At 42.7% G+C, this 22381-nt stretch overlaps 3 non-coding genes across 3 annotated transcripts; 1 reads left to right on the top strand and 2 right to left on the bottom strand.

Annotated features, from left to right (window-relative positions):
- Positions 1-9980: 9980 nt before the first annotated feature.
- TRNAQ-CUG (transfer RNA glutamine (anticodon CUG)) lies at positions 9981-10052 on the top strand. Its single transcript has one exon. It is a non-coding gene; the product is annotated as a tRNA-Gln (tRNA).
- A 1094-nt stretch (positions 10053-11146) lies between these two features.
- Positions 11147-11228, bottom strand: TRNAS-UGA (transfer RNA serine (anticodon UGA)). The gene has a single exon. It is a non-coding gene; the product is annotated as a tRNA-Ser (tRNA).
- Positions 11229-22299: 11071 nt separating this feature from the next.
- On the bottom strand, positions 22300-22381 carry TRNAS-AGA (transfer RNA serine (anticodon AGA)). The gene has a single exon. It is a non-coding gene; the product is annotated as a tRNA-Ser (tRNA).

The raw sequence follows: 22381 nt of genomic DNA, 5'->3' as shown, positions 1-22381 counted from the left end.
CTCTGTCAATACTACACTGGAGACCTTTCGTTACACAAAACAGAATTCCAGGGACTCCCAGCGCGTGACGTTTTCAACAAGGAGCCGCATCCCCACGCCTTTTTCTCTCTCCGGACGTGGAAAGTGCTCACACCTGGGTCTGCGCTCCCGTCGTCGGCGACCCACTCCGTGCGGGCGGGATCTGCTCGGCGGGCTCGGGGAGCAAAGGGCTGGGATTCAGTTGCGCGGCGGGCTTCTTCCTGGGAGGACTGCGCTGGAGTCCAGGTGGCCTGGGACGTAGCCCAGATTTTAAACCTGGCCTGAGACGCTCTCCCTTTGCCGGGCTGTCGGTGGGACCCGGCCCTGAATCCCCGGCTCCGCCCGCCCCGTCCGGCGCTCCAGCGAGAGCGCGTCCCGGGAGCGTGGAAGCGCGCGGCGGTGACTGCGCGACAGGGGAGAGTGGTGGGGAGAAGGTGGGACCAGCCACGCAGCCACGTAGGTGATCGCCACTGACAGGTGGCCAGGTCGACGGCTTCAAGTGTGACGGGACGCCCACTTTCACGCGCGCCGCCCGCTCACACACTCCCCAGCAACAGGGAGGCGAGGGTGGGCGTGAGGCGGGCAGGGTCCGGGTCTCCGACTCGCCCAGCTCCGTGGTGCAAGGAGGAAAGAACCCGATGCGGAAACGATCTGCACAGATGAGCGGTACTCCAGCGTCATCGAGTGCGTACCGACTGGATGCGACCCTCTAGCACTGGGGAGAAGCGTTGCCCTCAGTTTCCAGAGACTGTAACTAATCTGCACCCAAAGTCGTTTGGGAGCCACCTTGATGGCAGTGCGTTTGGAGTTGGAGGCGAGTTGAGGTGAGCGGGAACAGATAAGAGAAACAAAAGGACCAAGGGGAAAGATGATCAATAGAAATAGAAAATAAATAGCACATTGATACACTTCAGTTCAGTCATCAACAACTGTGGCATCGTGAAAAACTAAAATGATAATTACATAACAAGTGAGCCCATGAAAGGAGAAAAGACTCGTTGGCTGGAGGTCTATTTGGTAAAATACATATTCAGGAAGCTTCGCAGCATACTCAGAATTAGGCGCCAATTGAGAAAATTAACAAAGTACCCTGCGGGGTTTCTTTAACTTTTTGCACTTGTCCCCCTTTCTCCTGAACCTTAGTAAAAAGAGCATGCGCTGCCAGTGACGCCTGGGATTCATTTTTTTACATACATATTGAAAAAGTTTATATTTAGCATTAGCCAGCTGGGCTCACTTTAGATGATTTCAATTTTGTTGGCAACACCTAAAGCGTCAGAGTCAGGAGCCTGTGTCTGACACATGCCTTCTTCTCCCCGTCAGGCCTGATCAAGGTGTTGACCTTTGCTATGTCAATGTCATAGAGCTTCTTCCCAGCCTGTTTGATCTAGTGTTTGTTGACTTTGACATCCACAAGGAACACAAGTGTGTCGTTATCTTCGATCTTCTTCATGGAAGACACTGTGGTCAAGGGGAACTTGATGATGGCATAATGGTCCAGCTTATTTCTCCTAGGGGCGCTCTTCTGAGGGTATTTGGGCTGCCTTCTTAGTCACAAGGTCTTGGACCGCCGGAAGGTGGGTGACTTGCGGATCTTCTTTTTGCAGCTTTCTTGGCTTTTAAAGCCTTTGCTTTGGCTTCCTTTTTGGGAGGGACAGGAGCTTTCTGCTTCGCCGTGGCGCCATCTTCGTGACAAGGATGCCTGGCATTCATTTTGGGTTTGAATTAATTTTTGGTTCTTGAGCACTCAGAAACATTTTACTGTTGTGAATGTTTTCATGACCCTCACAATCATTGGGGTTGCAAACCGCAAGTGAAGACACTTTTCTGCTCTCGAATAGTACAGATAGGGGGAATGGCGTCTGTTACTGATATTTGTTTTGGATCAAAATAATTTGTAAACATCCTGATCCACAATATTTCATTTTTAAGCAAATGAAATGTGTGTTCTTAGAGGTGGGAATTTCGAGCTTCCAACGAGCGCTTGTTGGGTTTGACAGGGAGAGAGACAGGGTAGAGTTAGGGTCCTGAGTTTAACCAACCAAAAAATATTCTGTTTCGTTTTGTTTAAGTGGATTCTTACAGGGACATTTTTGAATCCTCAAAATCCAGCAAAACACAAAACTGATGTCCCCAAGGACATTTTTCCATACTAAACAATTACAATAATTTTTCTCACACTCTTCTGTGTGCTGGTACTCTTTCTCTTGAATGTTATTTATTTGATTAAATAATTATTAATATTCGTAAGACTGTTCCTAAAGAAACCTCACAAACAGAATTGAATTGCAGCGAGTCTTGTACAGAGAGGAGATTCTGAGCTGCCACTAAAGCGTCCTTCAGGTGCAAAAAACCCTTCACTCTGGCAGGACTTGAACCTGCAACCTGTGATTCCCTTATAGAGATGAGCTAGAAGCCCAATGCGCTATGCATTGCGAAACAGAGCCCAGATGTAGCCACACTTGGCTGGAGTCCTAAGGTGATTGGATACATATCAGTTCTTTTTCTGGGCCTTCTTGTCACCATGAAATAAAGAATATTTCGGGGCCTAAAGATCATTTAGTTTGAAACTATCAAGCCTACTTTTTGTTACAAAATTCTCACAACTATAAATTTCTATGATTTTGTTACTCTAGTCAACCTGAGGGAACACAGCAGCATCTCAAAACCACGAAAGACCTGCCTTTCTGCCCTCTTAAAGAGTTACAGTCTCAGACACCCACAGGGGCTCCTCTGTGAAGCCCTGTGGAGTCGCCATGAGTCAGAACTGACTTGATGGCAGTGAGTTTGGAACTTTGTAGAACAACCAAGAAGGGCTGCCGAGAAAGGGATGCATGCACTGCATGAGGGAAAGTTTTATGTCCTTGTTTTGCAAGAAGAGAGCCCTGGAGAGCAGAGAAGATATTTAGAACCAACTGCAGACACCGATGTGGCCCCGCCCTAAAAAGGAGTATGTGGTTTCTAGCGGGCGGGGTGGGAGGGACTGCAGAGCACCCACAGAAAATGTAGGGGCACCTTCAAGTTGCACCTGTTGATGAAGGTAGGCAGGGTGGTTTTGATTGGGTCTATGATCTCTGATGTCCCCTTTTCCTCCTTGAGAAAAGATGTAAAGTTCTGTTTGATTTCTTTTTTCCCAAACACATCTCTTTTCGTTTTCTCGCTAAGAGAATTAATGGCTAGTTTTCTCCCTTGGGTGTACTAGAAACCAGCGTACTAAAGTTTATTTTCCCCCAGTGGTCCTTTTATTGCAACAATCTCTTTGGGGAAAAAAATCATGTGTCTAAAATTGAGCAGCATTACAGACAGTAGACCTGAGGTCTCTAAGCCTCGCTTTCAATTCTTATATGAGGACTAAAATGAGCCGCCTGACTGGGTTTTAACATTAAGTATAGGATAAAAATAAAGGTCTGTCTAAATAAGATAGTCTGGATGAACAATATGGAGGTGAAAAGAACAGGGCCAATAGTTCCGGGGGAATATGGGAAATGGGGAAGTGGGGAGAAAAGTAGTGTTGCTAACAAACCCAGGGACAAGGGAACAACAGTGATCCAAATTGGTGGCGAGGTGGGTGTAGGAGGCCTGATAGGGCATGATCAAGGGTAATGTAACCAAGAGGAATTACTGAAACCCAAATGAAGACTGTGTATGATAGTGGGACAAGAGGAAAGTCAAAGGAAATAGAGGAAAGAGCTAGGAGGCAGAGGGCATTTATAGAGGTCTAAGTAAAGTCATGTACATATGCAAATATATTTATATATTAGGCTGGGGAAATAGATCTCTGTGCATATATTTATAGGTTTAGTATCAATGTAGAAGAAGGATATTGGGCCTCCTCTCAAGTACCCCCTCAATGCAAGAATACTTTCTTCTTTTAAATTGGCATTCTATGATGCTCAGCATCCTGAAACACCCACTGAAGACAAAGCGGGTGAATAAGCAAATGTGGTGAAAAAAGCTGATGGTGCCCGGTTATCAAAGATATAGTGTCTGGGGTCCTAAAAGCTTGAAGGTAAACAAGCGACGATATAGCTCAGAAGCAACAAAGCCCACATGGAAGAAGTACACCAGCCTGTGTGATCAAGAGGTGTTGAAAGGATAAGGTATTAGTCATCATCAGAACAAAGAATTATATCATAGTGATTGATGGGGGGAGTGCGGAGTGGAGACCCAAAGCCCATTTGTAGGCCACTGAACATCCCCTTAAGAAAGGTTTCTGGGAGTAGAGGAGCAGTCAGTGTGCAATGTAGCAACGATGAAACATACAACTTTCTTCTAGTTCCTAAATGCTTCCTCCTCCCCCACTATCTTGATCCCAATTCTACCTTACAAATCTGGCTAGAGCAGAGGATGTACACTGGTACAGATAAGTACTGGACACCAGGAATCCAGGTCAGATGATCACTCAGGACCAGTGGTGTGAGTGGCGATACTTGGAGGGTGAAGGAAGGGTGGGTTGGAAAGGGGGAACTGATTACAAGGATCTACATGTGACCTCCTCCCTAGGGAATGGACAACAGAGGAGTGGGTGACGGGAGACATCGGACAGGGCAAGATATGTTAAAATAATAATTTATAAATTATCAAGGGTTCATGATGGAGTGGGGAGCAGGGAGGGAGGGAAAAATGAGGAGCTGATGCCAGGGGCTTAAATAGAGAGCAAATATTTTGAGAATGATGAGGGCAATGAATGTACAGATGTGCTTTACACAATTGGTGTATGCATGGATTGTGATAAGAGTTGTATGAGCCTTTAATAAAACTATTTTTAAAAAAAGGATAAATATAAAAGGTTAAATTCAGTGCTGGCATATAGAAGATCTCACCCAGTTTTTCTTGAGAAGAAATCAAAGCCCAGCACCCACGAACTTCTAAGTTTATTGACATTGGGTGCGGGAGACAGTGTGGGTTTGAGTACTTGACCACAAAACAAGAAACTATTTCAGGGATTTGCTTGGAAGGATGAATGAGTAGGTACAGACTAAACATTTCAACTAAAGAACTACTTAGCACCGTAGTTACTCTAAACTTTCTTGTATTATTACGTACCCTGTGTAATGGCTAGCACTCTGCACTCTGATCTGAGTTCAAGGCTACATGCACTTGTGATCTTTTTCCTCCAAGAAAATACTTTTGAGATCAAATTAACACAAAGGAAACCATAACAAAGTAAGCAACATAAACAAATAGAAAAACAAATTGCCCATGCCCTTTCATCAAACCCTGCATCACCAGCATCCGGTCACACAGGCAGCAGTAGAATTGATTAATGCCGTTCGTGTCATGCAGGAGGAAAGAAGAAGCACCGAAGTAAATGTAGGAGAATCGAACACAAATTCCACAAACAACCCCCTCCCTGGGGGGTGGACCACAGAGAAGTGGGTGAAGGGACACATCAGACACTGTAAGACATGACAAAATAATAATAATTTATACATTACCACAGGTTTGGGAGGGAGGGTGGAAGAGACAGGGGGGAAATGTGGAACGGACACAAGACGTCAGTAGAAAGAAAATGGTTTGAGAATGATGGTGGCAACAGTGGGTGTGTGTATGGACTCTGATAAGAGTTGTACGAGCCTCCAATAAATGGATTTTTAAAAAATGCTCTTACCTGCCCTGACTCTAAATAAAGTTTATTTTCTTTACACACTAAAAATATTGGTGTGGATGCATAGAGATAATAAGTGATGTAGTCGTTTATCTGGGATGAGGCGGGGGAAGGAAGATAGGGTGAAGGGATTTGGTTGGCAAACAATGAGTGCCAGAGAGGCGAGGACTATTAGAACTGAAGGTGATGATGTATATACAACTCATTTAAAAAGCGATAAGCGATTTAATCGATGGAAGTGTATGATATGTGAATAAATGTTTCATCAAGAAAACCACTTAGAGAGAGAAAGAAATCAAAAAGAAAGGACACTTGATCAATGGTTATCATGCGGGGGGAGTGTGGTTGATTAAGGGGCATGAATTTATGTCAATGGTGGTGGAATAATTTGGAAAAGACATCAATAATGGTGGTGCATCACTAAGTACAATCAGTGGCGCTGAATTGTTCAGATAGACATTGTGAGTTTGGATAATGTTCTGTTTGTATATTTTTGCCACAATTCAGAATAATTGCATGAATAATAATAAGTACAAGGAAGAAGAAAATGTTCTAGAATTGGATATGGTGACAATTGTACAACTCTTCTTGAATTACTGAATTGTATGCCATGTGGATAAGGTGCTAATAAAACCAGGTGGGTTCCACAACCCAAAAAGTTACCGCAGGGAAATCTCGCCTGTAGGTGGGGCAGTGGGATACTTGTAGGCTTTGGGTCAGGGAGATGTGCAAATGAGGTGAAGAAAGCTGGTGGTGCTCACGCACTGCTAAGGAGAAGGGAGGTTTGCATCCTGGTGCTGCAGCTGCAGAGTCTGAGTCTGTCACAGAGCAGTTTCCTGGAATGTGGGGGAAGGGGCTGCACAGTCCAGCAGGCTATCTTCCGGGAGAGCCGCGGGAAGGTGCCGCACGGACCAGACCATGCCCAAATGCTTAACACCTCTGAGAGAAACCCTTATAGGAACAAACAAAAATACAGAAATGTCGAAAACCAGATCAGGTCGAGCGTGCATCAGAGGGGGATCAACTGACAAGGTTTGAACTCTTCAAACCAGGTTTATCTCTTGGATCTTCTAGACTCATCTCTCCAATGCACTCTGTTTAGTAACACTTTCTTCCCACCCCGCAGTTATGGATGAGGGGGGTCACCGGAGGCTTATTCCCCGTATTGTTCCCACAACTATATTTTGGACTCCCACTCTGCCTTCTGCAATCCGGATTATCACAATTTAGGCTATGCGAGCTTTTTTTTCTTCTTCCTTTTTCTCCTTAATAAATCGTTCTAGTGTGAGCTCTTAGAACTCTTTATAACAATCCCTATATCAATTGTATCCAGCACATTTGGATATATGTTGCCATCATCATTTTCAAAACAGGTCCTTTCTGCTTGAGTCCTTGTTATCAGCTCCTCTTTTTTTTCTCTCTCCCTCCTCTCCCACCCTTGTGAACCCTTTCAAAATGATAAAGTATTATTGTTTTCATGTGTTACACCATCGGCTGTCTCCCTTCACCCATGTGTCTGCTATTTGTTCCTGGGGGGAGGTGGGGAGGTGCATACATGGATCCTTTTATTGATTCCCCCTTTCTCCCCTGCCTTCCCCCTACCCTCATGGCACCCCCATTGCTGTACCTGGGGAACCAACCAGGCGAGTTTTTAAAAGCACATATTTGCCTCATACCACACATACTACTAATTCCAAAGTGTTCTGAATACATATTCTCCCCACCTGGTCTTACTGTCTACTTTCTGTAACCCTTCAGATCCAGATTCTGCTTCTCAATAAATGAGTTCTGTGGCAATTCTATTAGATGAGACTGTCTCCTATCCTAATGATGGACAGTCTTAGAAACAGAAAGGGGCAGTTCCACTCCATCTTGCCCAGGCTCTGGGAGTTGGAATCCACTTTGGGGCACTGGGTTTGGCTCCGTTTGGGTTTGTGTCAGATTTCTCCTGCTAGATGAAAACACTTCACACTAATTCAAGCTAGGGATTGTGGATTTTCTTCCTAAGATTGTGTCATGAACTGTAAAATGCTTCTGGAATTTTTGCTGGAGAATTATCCATTATGGTCTAACTACACTGTGGTTGACCTTCAGAGATGTGGAACCTAGTCTTCATACAGTATTGTTCATATAAACAGACTGATTTTAAACTCACTGCCATCAAGTCGATGCATCCATCAGCATTGATTTTGGATCCAAACAAGGCATATATCTCATCAACTTCAAATTTTTCTCCATTTATCACGATGATCCCTATTGGTCCAGTTGTGAGTTATATCCATACAGAAGATTTCAATCTGTTATATTTATCAGCAAGCGCTTCAAGTCCTCCTCACTTTCAGCAAGAAAAGTTGCCTTATCTGCATATCACAGGTTGTTACCAAGCCTTCCTCCCATCCTGCTGCCACACTCTGCTCCATATATGGCCGCTTCTCTCATTATTTGCTTCTCATACCAATTAATTAAGGTGAAACAATAGGACCTTGATGTACATTTAAAAAAAATTAAACAATGCATCATTTCCTTGTTCCTTTCTCACAGCTGCCTCTTCATCCATGTACAAGTTCCACATGAGCACAATGAAGTCGTCTGAAATTCCCATTTTCCTCAAGGTTATCCATAGTTTGTTATGATCCTCATAGTAGAATGCCTTGATATAGTCAATAAAACACAATGTAGACATCTTTCCATGGAGTAAGTGCTTCCAGTGACTCATAGGCCTGTTGAAGTATTTGAAATGGTATTTCATCAACTCCTGGAGGCTTGGTTGTGGCTGATGCGTTCAGTGCAGCTTGAACTTCTTCCTTCAGGACCACTTGTTATTGTTCATATGAAATTGTGGAACTTTGACTTGTTCTTTTGGTTTAGTGACTCTGCATAGTCTTCCCATCTTCTTTGGATGCTTCATGCATCATTCAATACTTTGCCTATAGAATCTTTTAACATTACAATTTGAGGCTTGAGTTTTTTTCTTGAGTTCTTTCAGTTTAAGATATGCAGAACACATCCTTCTTTTTGATTTTCTACCCATAGGGCTGTGCACATTCCATTATAATATTTTACTTTGTCTTCTTGATCTACCCTTTAGAATTTTCTGTTTAGCTCTCTGACTTCATCATTACTTCCATTCCTTTTTGCTACGTACCATGAAGAGAGCAACTGTTAGAGTCTCCTCTGATGTTCACCTTCTTTTTCTCCTCCTCCTCCTCCTCCTCCTCCTCCTCCTCCTCCTCCTCCTCCTCCTCCTCCTCCTCCTCCTCCTTCTTCTTCTTCTTCTTCTTCTTCTTCTTCTTCTTCTTCTTCTTCTTCATGATCTTTTGCTTTCTTCGTGAATGATGTCCTTGATGTCCTCCCACAGCCCATCAGGCCTCGGTCACGCGTGTTCAGGGCAGCAAGTCTGCCCTTGAGGTGCTCTCAAAATCCAGGCGGGAGAATTTCAAGACCATACTTTGGCTCTCCAGACCTGTCTGGATGTTCTTCAGCTTCACTTGAATTTACTTATATGTAATTGAAGGTCTGCTCCACAGGAAACCCTTGGCCTGGTTTTAGCTGCTAATATTGAGCCACTGAATGCTCTGTTTGCAAAGATGTAGTCTGTTTGATTTTTGTGGATTCCATCTGGAGAAGTCCACGTGTAGAGTCACCTTTTTGTTTTTGAAAAGGGTATTGATATGAACAATTTGTTGAAAACTTTTGTCATCCAATTTCCAACTTCATTTCTATTACCAAGCCTATGTTTTACAACTACTGCCTCTTCCTCTTTGTTTCCACCTCATGCATTCCCATCGTCAATAATTATCAGCTCATCATGATTGTGTGTTTAATCAATGTCAAACTAAAGACACCGATAGAATTCATCACTAGCTTTCAAGGTTGGTGCATACATACGAATAATAGTTGTATTACTTGCTTTCCTTGAAGGTGGATAGATAAAATTCTATCAATGACTGAACCCCAGTTGTACTTCAGAATAGATCTTGATATGTAGTTATTTTACTATGAATGCAACGTTGTTCCTCTTGATTTGATTATTCCTGGAATAGTAAATCAAATGATCTTATGATTCAAAATGGTGTGTATTAGTCTATTTCAGCTCACTAAGGTCTGAGCTACCGATCTTTATGCATTCATTTCATATTTGAGTACTTCCAATTTTCCTAGATTCATCTTTCATACATGCCAAGTTCCAATTATTAGACCTTGGCACCTGTTTCTTCTTGCCTAATTCTTATATATTAGTTCAAATTTTATTCATTTCACAACAAATGATTCCGTTTAAAGTTATTTCATTTTCATTAAGGGTAATTTTAATGATTCTCCTTATTAGCTATTTTACAGATGATTTGGGCACCGAGGTTCCATGGTGTAATGGTTAGCACTCTGGACTCTGAATCCAGCGATCCGAGTTCAAATCTCGGTGGGACCTGTGTGCAAATGTGCTTTTTAAGTCCAAGTCTGGGCAAGCCCCAGGGGCAATTCCACTCAGAATTGGTCGGACACGGGAGGGAGTTTGCTCTTTTACTGTTGTAGTGCTGGGCTTGCTCCCCTCAACCACCAGACGATGAATGATGCGATTTGCTACTACTCTAAAGTTTATAGTTCTGGATACCTACTGCATGGCAGGGTGTTTGGTGTGGTCTTCTTATGAGATGAAACTCTAGAGAATTTGGTAAAAATCAATTTCCCATTCCCATGACAAAAACTCTTGATGCCTTGAGATTCAATTTTGAAATAAAGAGACAAAACAGAGTTTTGTCATGAGAGTAATGTGGCTTCAAGAATAGAGTGACCTAAGACATCCAGAAGTTGTCCTGGCATCCTGATAGAGAACGCAGATACCGTGCTTACCTGTGTGTGTTCTCGGGTCTGAAGAACGTGTAGGCAGCACAGATGTTACAAATTATGAGGCGTGGAAACGCTTTTGGAAGAGTTTGAAAAATAGGACCTACTGTTTATCATTTTGGATCCTAACTAATTGGACCGCGGATCTGCTAACCACGTGATGATTTTAGGCGTCTTCCCCGTGGGTCCCCAATGCTGCCAAAAGGCCTTCTCGCTTTCACCGTTTCGCTTCCAGCAAACCAATCTTGAATTTCTTAAAATATAAAACAGGAATAGAAATTGTGCGGGCATGATGCCTACTTAACTCATATTTTGGTACATCTTAAGTGTTTATCAAAAGTTGTCGGAATAAATTCAAAATACCTTTTGAAAAATTAAAAGAAAAAAGCTCTCGGTGTTACTCCCTTGACCTGAAGACGCTGCCTCCACTCCGCATTTGACAGCGGCAAAGCGCAGAGTCTGCGCGGCTCTGTTTAGTATTTAACCCCAGAGCAACTTGTGGCCTTCTTAGTTTATACTCATTTTAAGATTCAAGTCCACAAAATGTCTCCAAAAAGATAAAGAGATAAAATGCAGTGTGATCTGATCCTCCAACCAAGAGGAACTCAGGGACTTGTGTTTAATGTGGCTCTGTTACATAAGAAGCCGAGAAAGTTGTGTCACTTTGCTAGTGAAAACCGTAGTCGGCAGGGTTCGAACCTGCGCGGGGAAACCCCAATGGATTTCAAGTCCATCGCCTTAACCACTCGGCCACGACTACAGAACCGTGACACTGCTGGACAAGTGACACGAGACGTCAGCTAAGCGTTTGAGACCCATTCTAGAAATAATCCTAACCCAAGGGAATATCTAATGTACAAAAGCATTTTTTATTTCTCTGACCATGAAAGGAATATGCCCATAGTTTTTCATGAATATGTTTTTGTTTGTTTTTTCCTTATGTGCCTAATAGCTCATTACAAAGTCGGTGTGATGTAAAGTTCGCGGACAGTAGCAGGATCCAATAAACGTCACTTATTTGTTTTGTCCTTCTACCGTGTGAAGTAATCACCATTACCCAAGTTAAAGAATTAAATCGACAACGTCATGTATACTCAAATAAACAATGTTTGTTAGTGGCATAATTAATAAAGATTTATTGATTTTTTTTTGGTCTCTGGACATTTAATTGGGCATTTATGGATCATTTTGAAAGAACAGTGGGGTATAAAGAACAATTACTTGTAATATCATGTTTTACTTTTTAAACATTTGGTGGCATTATTTTATTTGAGCCTGGCTCCATGGTCATTCCTGCAAATGTAAGCAGAATAAAAGAAAGTTATTAAATAGGTGGGACTCACAGGATTATGTTGTGAGGTCGGTATTTAATGAAAAAACTATTGTAATTATTTCTGATTCCTTTTCAACAAAAAATACATCGGTGTTTTCAGGTAGCAAAGCTCAGACTTTTTCCTCTGCTAGGTACCTGCCTCATGTCATTACAGACTAGCATTTCTCCTAGGTCCTGGAGGACATGGGGAGGGTGAAGTGCAGGGGCAGCAGGAATGAGAAAGGCCCTCAAGGGGCTGGATTGCCACAGAGACTGCAGCAATGAGCTCAGACACAAGAGTAATTGTGAAGATGGAGCAGGGCCTGGCAGTTTTCCCTTCTGTTGGGCTGGAGGTCCCAAGGGGTTGGAATCAACTCGATGGCACCTCACGACTAACAACAGCAGCTTTCCCCTAACATCATCTACAATTCCTTTCCATCCACATTTGAGCATTTTAAATTTCATTTATGATCTCCACATCTGCCATTCTCCTGCTAGCCACAAGCAGTTTCTTCAAACTCTTCCTTTGTAGGCTCTATTTATCTGTATATTTATGGAATAGCCTCTCTCTCATAAAACAAAACAGCAACCAACCCTGTCATTCAGGTTCTTTCTTCCTGTAGATAGATTTCCAAGGCTATAAGTCTTTACAGAAGCCGCCTGTCATGTCCTTCTTCTGCGGGGAGGCTGGTCCTTCTGAAGTGCTGCTCTTTCTGTTAGCAGCCACACACTGGTCATCGCACCCCCGGAGTCCCATGTTTCCCTCCTCTGGGAGTGAAAACCAATAACATCGCTCCAATTACATCCACTCCAATAACATGGCCCACCAAAAGTATTGAACAAAAAAAGTTGTTAAAAAGAAGAAGCGGTAGAATTCCCCATGACCCCACTACCCTTTTCTTCCTTGTATTCATCCTTTTGTTTTCCTTTCCCCACCTCCTCCACCATTGTCTACCATGTACATCCCTGGTTTTGGTCTGGTCTCTTCCATACTACACCGTCTTCACCCCTAAAATGTTTGTATACAGTAGCTTTTTTCCCTATGCCACTTTTGCTTTTTAAAAAAAAATTTTTTAATTCTTACCTCAGCGGACTCATGTTGTACTTGTCCTTTTGTGCCTGACTTACTTCGCTTAGCATGATTTCCTCCAGCTCTTCCCATGCTGCTATGTGCCTCATACATTCATCACTGCTTTTTAGTGATGCGTAGTATTCCATTGTATGTGAGGGCGATGCTGGGAGAGTGGAGGGTGAGTGGGTTGGAAGGGGGGAACTGATTACAAGGATCCACATGTGACCTCTTCCCTGGGAGAGGGACAGCAGAGAAGGGGGGAAGGGAGACTCCGAATAGGGCAAGATATGACAAAATAACGAGGTATAAATTACCAAGGGCACATGAGGGAGGGGGGAAAGGGGAGGGAGGGGAAAAAAAGAGGACCTGATGCAAGGGGCTTAAATGGAGAGCAAATGCCTTGAGAATGATTGGGGCAGGGAATGTATGGATGTGCTTTATACAATTGATGTATGTATATGTATGGATGGTGATAAGAGTTGTATGGGTCCCTAATAAAATGTAAAAAAAAGAAAAGAGGAGAAAAAAATGATTAGGGCAGGGACTGTACAGATGTGCTTTATACAATTGATGTATGAACTGTGATAAGAATTGTATGAGCCCCTAATAAATTGTTAAAATTAAAAAAAAAAATTTTTTTAAGATAAAAATAAATAAATAAATAAAATGATTAGGGCAAAGAATGTACAGATGTGTTTTATACAATTGATGTATGTATATGTATGGATTGTGATAAGAGTTGTACGAGCCCCTAATAAAGTGTTTTTTAATTTAAAAAAAAGAAGCGGTTAATATATTTGGTTCCATTCCTTTATCTCTAAAATGGACATTCATATGAGTACGTAGGTCACCACCGTATAGCAAACATTAAAAACAGGATGACTCAGCCCGTGAGCTTCCTTATTTGTTGTTGCTTCAGAGGCTGCTTTATTGTCGACGAACCCAAACACTGCCAGATCCGGCGCGTCTTTTCTTTCTAATCCCATTAAGAATGACCAAATTTGGAAAAGTCCTTTGTACTGCCTAAAGAGAAGTCACTGTTAATTTGTTCTTTAAAGGAAATTATATCTAAATCCTAATGGTGTTTCCTTTACCTATAAGAAGAGTTCAAGTTTGCGTGAAGTTTTCCTACATTTTGCAACCGAATCCTACCTGAGGCCGCCATTGCTAACAGAAGGATTTGGGATCGCTGGTGTAGTTCTCTTAGACTCTTCTCCAGGCACGTGTGTCCTCGTTCCCATTGCAGAGGAAGCTCACAGCGAAACCAAAGAGCCCAAACAATAGGCACCAAGATGTGAATTCAAATTAGAATTCAAGAATGTAATAAGGAAACAAGAATGCAATCGAGAAATTACGGTGGGAAATATTTTTGTTGTGATCCAGTCAAAAAGGGTCTAGCACTGCAGGACAAGCTGGCTTGTCTTAGAGTTCAGGATGGTAATGAAGCGAGAAAGCAACATCTAGGTGAGATTTGGACGCCTTTGGACCACAGACCCAGCTCACAGGCAGAATCACACTGTTGGCTGAACAAGCCAACTAACAAACCTGCTTCCTTGGAGCCCATCCCGACTCAATAGCTACAGGACAGGACAGAGTAGAACTGGCCCTGGGGATTCCTGAGACTGTAAGTCTTCAGGAAAGTAGGTCTCCCATCAAGAGGCTGGTAGTTTTGAACTGTTCACCTTGAGATTAGTAGCCTACTGCATAATGAGGAGTAAACCTGGATTACCACGGTGACCCAAGGAAAGCATTTAGCTACACCTGAGTGCATGCCTGGGCATTCTCAGGAGAAAGAGTCTCCTCCGGCCTTGGCAGATTTGTGGGCTTTTGTCCTCAGCTCTCTTGGGGAGATCCACAGAGTCGCCATATGTTATTGCCTCGCAGCTAAGAGTCTTTGAATCATCACTAAAATACTATCGATCAAATACCAGATCTCTTCCTATTTTTTGTGTCTCCCAAGAGACATGAAGCTTGGCATTGCAAGACCACATGGGTCTGCCATATGTTGCCCCTGCCACGTCTCCTCCAGGACCAGCTTGAAGAGCTTGATCTTTCCTGGCAAAATGCCTCATGGTTGTTTGCATTTTCAAATGCCTTTATGCTAGTTTACCAAATTAAATTGGACTCTGTTCTTGTCCAGGTAGCCAGTATTTGCCAAATGTATGTATCTTAAGAAGTTGGTTGGTAGATATTTTCAGGGTATTGACTAGTAGTTTCTTTCACTTTGTAATCACTCTTCATCTCCTCGACACACCTGCCTATGTCTTGTGTTCGTGTGTCACTGTGTATTGTCAGGGCCTACACTCTGAGAAAACACAGAGAACCCTTAGAACTGGGTTGACCAGAATTTCAGCTTTGGGTGTGGGTGCACTTTGGGTCTCCTAATTTACAAGATTAAAGCCAATGAGTCATTGGCCTCAATTCAAAGGTAATGCTTTTAGAACGTATTATTATTTTTAATAATAAATTATTTTTATTTTCATTTTATTGGGAGCTTTTACAGATATACCATTCCATAGTCAAATCACATGAAGCATTATTATACAGTTGCTACCACAATCAGTTGCAAAACATTTTCTTCCACCTTGAACTCCTCGATATCCCCTGTATCAACCTGCCATCCCTACCCTATCGCCCAGAAACCCTTATTTATTTATTTAGTCATATCTTATACCATCCAATATATCCATTCACATACAATTCTGTCATTTGTTCACCTTGATCATCAAGGTTATCAGCTCCTCCTTGCTCTCTTTCCCTGCCCTTTGGAAACCATTTCTCCTGTTACTGTTTCTGAAGGATTATCTATCTTGGCTTTCATGTATCAAACAATCTTAATGAACATATGCAAGTCTAACATGATTAAAGACATTAAACAAATAAAGACCATAATGGGTAGGGGAGGAGATGTTAAAGATCTAGAGGACAGTTCCATGTGTCACCAGTGCCATACAGTCCTCTGGATTCATCATCCCTTCCTTGTGGCCCTTCTGACAGGGACTGTTCATTTACCTGACAGGTGGTTTGGGGGTTTCCACTACATCCACACCCCTTCACATCAACTTGGTTGCTTGATTTGAAATTCTGGTACCTATCCCCGTTGACACCTCAGGTTCACACGGACTGGTGTGCTTCTTCCGTATTGGCTGTGTTGCTTCCCTGCTAGATGACTGCTTGTTTAAGTCCAAGCTGTCAAGACCGCAGATGCTATATCTTTTACTTGTTGGGCACCATCAGCTTTCTTCACATTTGCTTATGCACCCATTTGTCTTCAGCTATCGTGTCAGAGAAGTGAGTATCATCCAATTCCACATAATTAGAACAAACCACCCTTGTAATTAGTTGAGTTAACTAGAAGCCCAAAGTCCACTTGCTTCCTTATTGTATTTACATACATAAATACATATATATACCTATATATTTTTCTTCTTCCTTCTTCCTACCTTCTTCCTTTTCCTTTTTCTTTCCTCCTGCCCCACTATCATTTTTACCCATCATTCACCTCTCACAATTCCTCTCAGATACAATTCGATTGATCAAACATGACCAAAAAAGTTACACTCACTCTGCTCAGGCATCCATTTTAGAACCCTTACTATTCCCCTGTCCCTGCTATTATTGCTCACTGCTCACCGCCCAGCTTCCAATTCTCCCCTCCCCTCATCCCTGGGTCCCTTAGCTGTCTCCTTGGGAACACCTATCCTACCTATCTGTATAGATAAAGGAGAGAGAACCATACAAGTGGTCCCAAGTCTAATAGGGTCCTGACACAGAGTAGATGATTACTTCTCTTTTAAATAGCAAGCCAGCCCTGTTGTATTCCTTTTCTTTCAGGGTTTCGAACCCAGGACTGCCTACCTAACTACACATGCACCCTTCAGTATTCCTGTCTGAAGGGGACACATCCTAAAAGTCCTCACTGCTAGTCCTGCAGTCAGGGATGGAGACATCTGGTGCCCCCGCTTCACCTCCACCACCAGTTATGCCTTTAGACTTCCATTCTAATGGGGCCCCCTTGTGAGTTACCCCCAGCCAATTTAGATGAAGTGCCGCCCCCCACCCCTTGCAATCAGAAGTCTACTATTAGGATTCCTGGGGGACTTGGTGGCTTCAGTCCCATCACTGGTCTGTTGCACTCCCCTCTTGCTTTGACCCCACGTGTGAGGGTCAGACTGGCCACTCTCTCCGAGCTGTGTCTTCAAGGCTGTCCTCTGCAGTGCTGTCATCTGGGGAGAGGACTTATTGTCTTGAGCTGAGACTGGCTCTGTAGCCATCTGTGGGAGCAAGCTGCTCCACACAGGAACATCGGCCTCAAGGTTCAGCACACCAGAATGAGGCCTGCTCTTGATCTCCCTTTCCTGGGGAGTAAACAAGAACTTACCCATGGGTGGGTTAGTGCCCTGACCACCCCATACCCTCATTTTTCTTCCCCCACTCTTCGATGGGCCTTAAAGGCAATTGTGGGGGTTTGGGGGGATGCCTTTCAGCACATGTGCTCTCTGCATATGTTTTTGATAGTGTGTGAATCATTGGGTTTGTTCTGGCTCCTATCAGCGTATCCAGTCCTCAGTCCAGGAATTGTGTGCTGTGTGCTTTTTCCATGATGCCTGCTCCGCTGTTTGAGCTTACCTCAGCAGACTCATGCTGTACTTGACCTTTTGTGCTTGGCTAACTTCACACAGCATAATATCCTCCAACTCTTTCCGCTAAATGAGGTCTTTCATGATTTCACCTCTATTTTTTAGGGATGCACAGTAGTCCATTGTGTGTATATACCAGAGTTTTTAATCCATTCGTCTATTGATGGAAATTTAGACTGCTTCCCACGTTTTGCGATTGTGAACTGCACAACTAGGAACATTGGAGCACAGATATCCGATCGTGATGTGTTTCTTTTTTTTCTTCATTCTGCGTATATGTCCAGTAGTGAAATTGCTCGGTCGTAAGGTAACTCAATTTCCATCTCCTTTAGATATCACCAAATCTCTTTCCACCGTGGCTGCACATATCTACAATACCGCCAGCAGTCAGTGAGAGTTCCTATCCCACTATCACCACTCCAACGTTTGCTTTTTGTTCTTTTGAATTGGGCTATTTCTGTGGTTATTAGGTGGTATCTCATAGTTGTTTTGATTTGCATTTCCCGGTGGGTAATGATCAGGATGCTTTTTTCATATATTAACTGGCCATTCAGGTTTCCTCCCTCGTGAATCTCCGGATCAAGATGTTTGCCCATCTCCTCAATGTGCTATTCACTTTTTTCTACTAAGCTTGTAGGAATCTGTAGATTTTAGTAATAAGCCCTTTTTCTGATATGTCATTACTAAATATCTTTTCCCAGTCTGTGGACTCTCTTATTACTCTCTTGATGATGTCTATAGATGTACTCAGTGTTTTATCTGTAGTATGTCCCATTGGTCTGTTTTATCTTCCTCTGGGTGTATCATTCCTTATTTCCGATAGCCCATGTATTCCCTATGCTAAGGTTCTTAGCTTTGTCCCAATTTTCTCATTGATGATCCTGATAGATTGCGGGTTTACCTCGAGGTATGTGATTTACCTTCAATTCCTTCTTGTGTAAGCAGTGAAATAAGTATCTTGTTTCATTCTTCTGCAAGTTGATATATGGTTTTTCCAGCACCATTTGTTAAAAGGGGCATCCACTTTCCTTTTGATATTTTGGGGCCTTTATCAAGGAGCAGTTGTCTGTATGCTGCTATTTTAATTTCTGGATTTTCTGTCCTTACCCATTGGTCGGAGTATCTATCATTATATCAGTACCATGCTGTTTAGACAACTGTAGCTGTATAACACGTTTTAAAGTCAGGTAATGCAAGCCTGCCCACTTTAACCTTCTTCTTGAGGAGTTCTTTGTCAATTCTGGGCTTGTTCCCTTTCCATCTGAAGTTCGTAGTCAGTTCTTCCATTTGTTCGAAAAAATAGACTGGTATTTGTATCGGATTGCACTGAATTTATATAGAGTCTTTGGTAGGATTGACATCTTTACAATATTGAGTCTTCCAATCCATTAACATGAGGTATCCTTACATTTGTGAAAGTCCCTTTTGGTTTCTTGTAATAATGTTCTATAGGTCTTTTCCCTGCAAAGATCTTTTGTTCTTGTTGTTGTTAGGTATATGCCCAGATATGGCAATTTATGCTTGGATATTGTGAAAGGTCCTGCCTTCCTGACCTCTTTGTCTGTAATCCCAAAAGTTGTATATAACAATCCAATTGACTTCTGCCTGTTGATATTGTATCCTGCCACCTGATCATATTCCTATATTGCTTCTAGCACTATTATTGTGGAGCCTTTAGGGCTTTCTCTATATAAAATCATATAATCTGAAAATAATGATAATTGCACTTCTTTCCCCAGATATATACCTTTGATATTCTTCCCTTGTCTTATATTATTAGGTAGGACCTCCAGGAAAATGTTGAATGAAGTAGGGACAAAGAGGATCCGTACCTGTTTCCCTTTTTAAATGGGAGTGTTTGTCTTTTCTCCATTGATTGTAATGCTGGATCTTGGTTTTCCAACCATAGCTTTTATTTTATTGAAGTAATTTCCTTCCAATCCTATCTTCTTGAGTGTCTTAATTAGGAATGGGTGTTGAATGCTGGCAAATGCTTTCTCTGAATCTATTGATATTATCATGTGGTTCTTGTCCTTTTTCTTGTCAATATGGTGGACAATGTTTATGGCTTTTTGGATGTTGAACCATTCCTGCATTCCTGAATGACATGCACTTGATCGTGATGCATTATTCTTTTTATACACTTCCGTATTCTATTGGTCACAATTTTGTTAGGAACTTTTGCATATGTCCATTAAATAGATCAGTCTATAGTTCTGTATTCTGGTGAAATCCTTGCCCAGTTTTTGGCATCGGTGTGATACTGTCTTCATAGAATATGTTTGAAACTTTACCATCCTTTTCTATGTTCTGGAAGAGCCTGAAGGTAATACTTTTAAAGTGGTATGTGCAAGCAGTTAAAATTGATGCCTTTGGATTCCTGTGTGGTTGGCAAAGAAGATTGAATATACCATGAAGAGTGAGCAAATCTGTCTGGGAGGAAACACAGCCAGAATACTCCTTACAAGCATGGATGGTGAAACTTTGTCTCATGCACTTTTGACAAGTTCTTGAAGGAGGACATCATGCTTGGTAAAGTAGATGATCAGTGGCAAAGAGACAGACCCTCAACAAGCTGAATGGAGACAGCAGCTCCAGGAAGAGGTTCCAACATAGCAATGATGGTGTGGGTGGTCCATGACTGGGAAGTGTTTTATTCTGTTTTACAATCAGGTTGCTGAGTTGGAACTGCTTAAGCATCACCTAACAACAACAGCGGCTTCTCTCTTCTTAAACAGTGTTATCTCAAAGACACAACAAAGGGCATAGAAGACAGGGGAGGAGGAATGGACTGGAAGACTTTCCATGTAGGAAGCCTGGAGCGCAGTTCCTAAGGATGTACACCATTTCACAAAGTGAAGACGCTTGGAGTGAGAGACTCCAACACTAAAGACCATTCTCAGTCTCTGCAGTTGGAAAACCCTACCTTGGCTTGCCTAAAGCCACCTAAGCAATAATGATGAGCACTATGCATGGATAAAGTAAGCTGATGCACAGAGGAGACTTATAGACCCCTTGCCCTCTATCTGCCCAGAAATGATCCCTTCCCACAGTACTAGAGCAGGATCCACCCACAATGGTCTTCCGGGGGTTGCACGCAGGGTGCTTGGGCAGACACTCTGAGGATGTTAATATGCTGAAGTACTGCATTTTCTATCTGGTTGGTAACTGATTCTGATTCAAACACACTACACAGCCAAGGAGACTTATATCCTATATAGAATCCCCCCACTTGCCATGTTTCAATTTTCTATCAACTCAGTCTTATACTTCCCTTCACACACTCTAGGACTGTGATGTCCAACACTCTAGCCATAAGCCACATGGGGTTCTCACAATGAAATGGGATTAATTTCTGCTGGTATATGTGCTACGTATAAATATCCAGAGTTTCATGATCTTGTACAAAAGAGGGGGGGCAGAAAATATCTCATTGACAATTTTTCAAACCACTTACATGTTAAAAGGATAATATTTAAGATATCCTGGGTGGAATACAGGATATTATTAAAGGAAATTATGCCTGGTGACCAGAAGAGTTTTGATTATGTATGTAATTTACATGCATTTTTATTGACAGGCACTGGTGATTGCTTCTCTGAAGAGCAAACTGACTGCTGGGAGGGAAATGAGGCACAGGAGGTCCCCATTTTCTCAATGATGTCTCTGTTACAGTCACTGCAACTCCGCTCTTTATACTAGGTCCACCAACACCTAGTTTTCAGTTTCATTTCCCTTGTCTTCTTGTCACCTCAGCGGTTTGAAAAGTCAGGGGCGAACATTCCCTCTAGAATCCTGACAGCAGTCCTCAGAAGTCAGCGCACTCAGTAGTTCCTCCAGAGAGAGAAAATCCAGAGCGTGATCCCTCCAGAACCAGGACCTCCGGTCCCACTCTTTGAGCTCAATTTCCCAGAGGGGCTCCCACTTATGCTACCAGCAAAACTCCAAACCAGTTCACTGCCAGCAAGTCCATTCTGACTTATGGAGACCCTGAGACCGTAACTCTTCTGAGACTGTAAGTTTTTGGGAGAGTAGAAAGTCCCCACATCCCACCTCCCCACCCTACCCCCCAAAAACACTTCTGTGTGGTTTTTTTTGTAGTACACATTCACAACTCTAAAATTAGAAATTATTTCGCAGCAGCATCTTACTATTTCACTCATTTTGATTTATAATAGACTATTATATTATATTAGAATTGTATTAGATAGAATTATACTAGATTGTTTCTCCCAGGCAAAGGCAGCAGCAGTCGTTGGGGAAGAAGGAGGCGCAACGATGAAAAGTTTTTCAAAGGAACAAGTTCATCCTCCCTAATCCTAGGTCTCAGTAAGGAGTCAAGCATTTCTTTGGCAGCCACGCACCCCTGTTTTGTTAATCCACCATTTTATTGGAACCACAGCTGGTTCTGTGCCCAGAATGAGTCCAAGTCACATCGCTTATTCAGTCCCTCTCGCTTCCCCATCACCTGGGATCCCGGGACACACAGGCTCAGTGGGACAGCCTTGACCCTTTGCTATGAAAACGGCTTCATTGACTTTCTTGATTTGTGGAGTGGTTTACTTATTCATCCTCAATTTGTATTCATGTCTCGGTGCATGTCATCCTGGGTTTCTTCAGAACTTCGTCTCTACGTAAACCAAGAGGTACAAGGCTGGAAAAGATCCCTGAAGAGCGCTGATTTCTTGGCGATGCAAACATTTTTACCACCATTTGTTTTTCCGATGTCAGAAGAAAACACTAGGAAACTTGATTTTCGTAAGAAGCTACAATGGGTCAATAAACTTCCTTTCCAATAGGAAAGGCACGTAGTCGGCAGGATTCGAACCTGCGCGGGGAAACCCCAATGGATTTCTAGTCCATCGCCTTAACCACTCGGCCACGACTAC

The sequence above is a fragment of the Tenrec ecaudatus genome, chromosome 1 (genome assembly GCF_050624435.1).
Source record: "Tenrec ecaudatus isolate mTenEca1 chromosome 1, mTenEca1.hap1, whole genome shotgun sequence".
Taxonomy (NCBI): Eukaryota; Metazoa; Chordata; class Mammalia; order Afrosoricida; family Tenrecidae; genus Tenrec; species Tenrec ecaudatus.
This window is presented reverse-complemented; position numbering and strand designations above follow the sequence as displayed.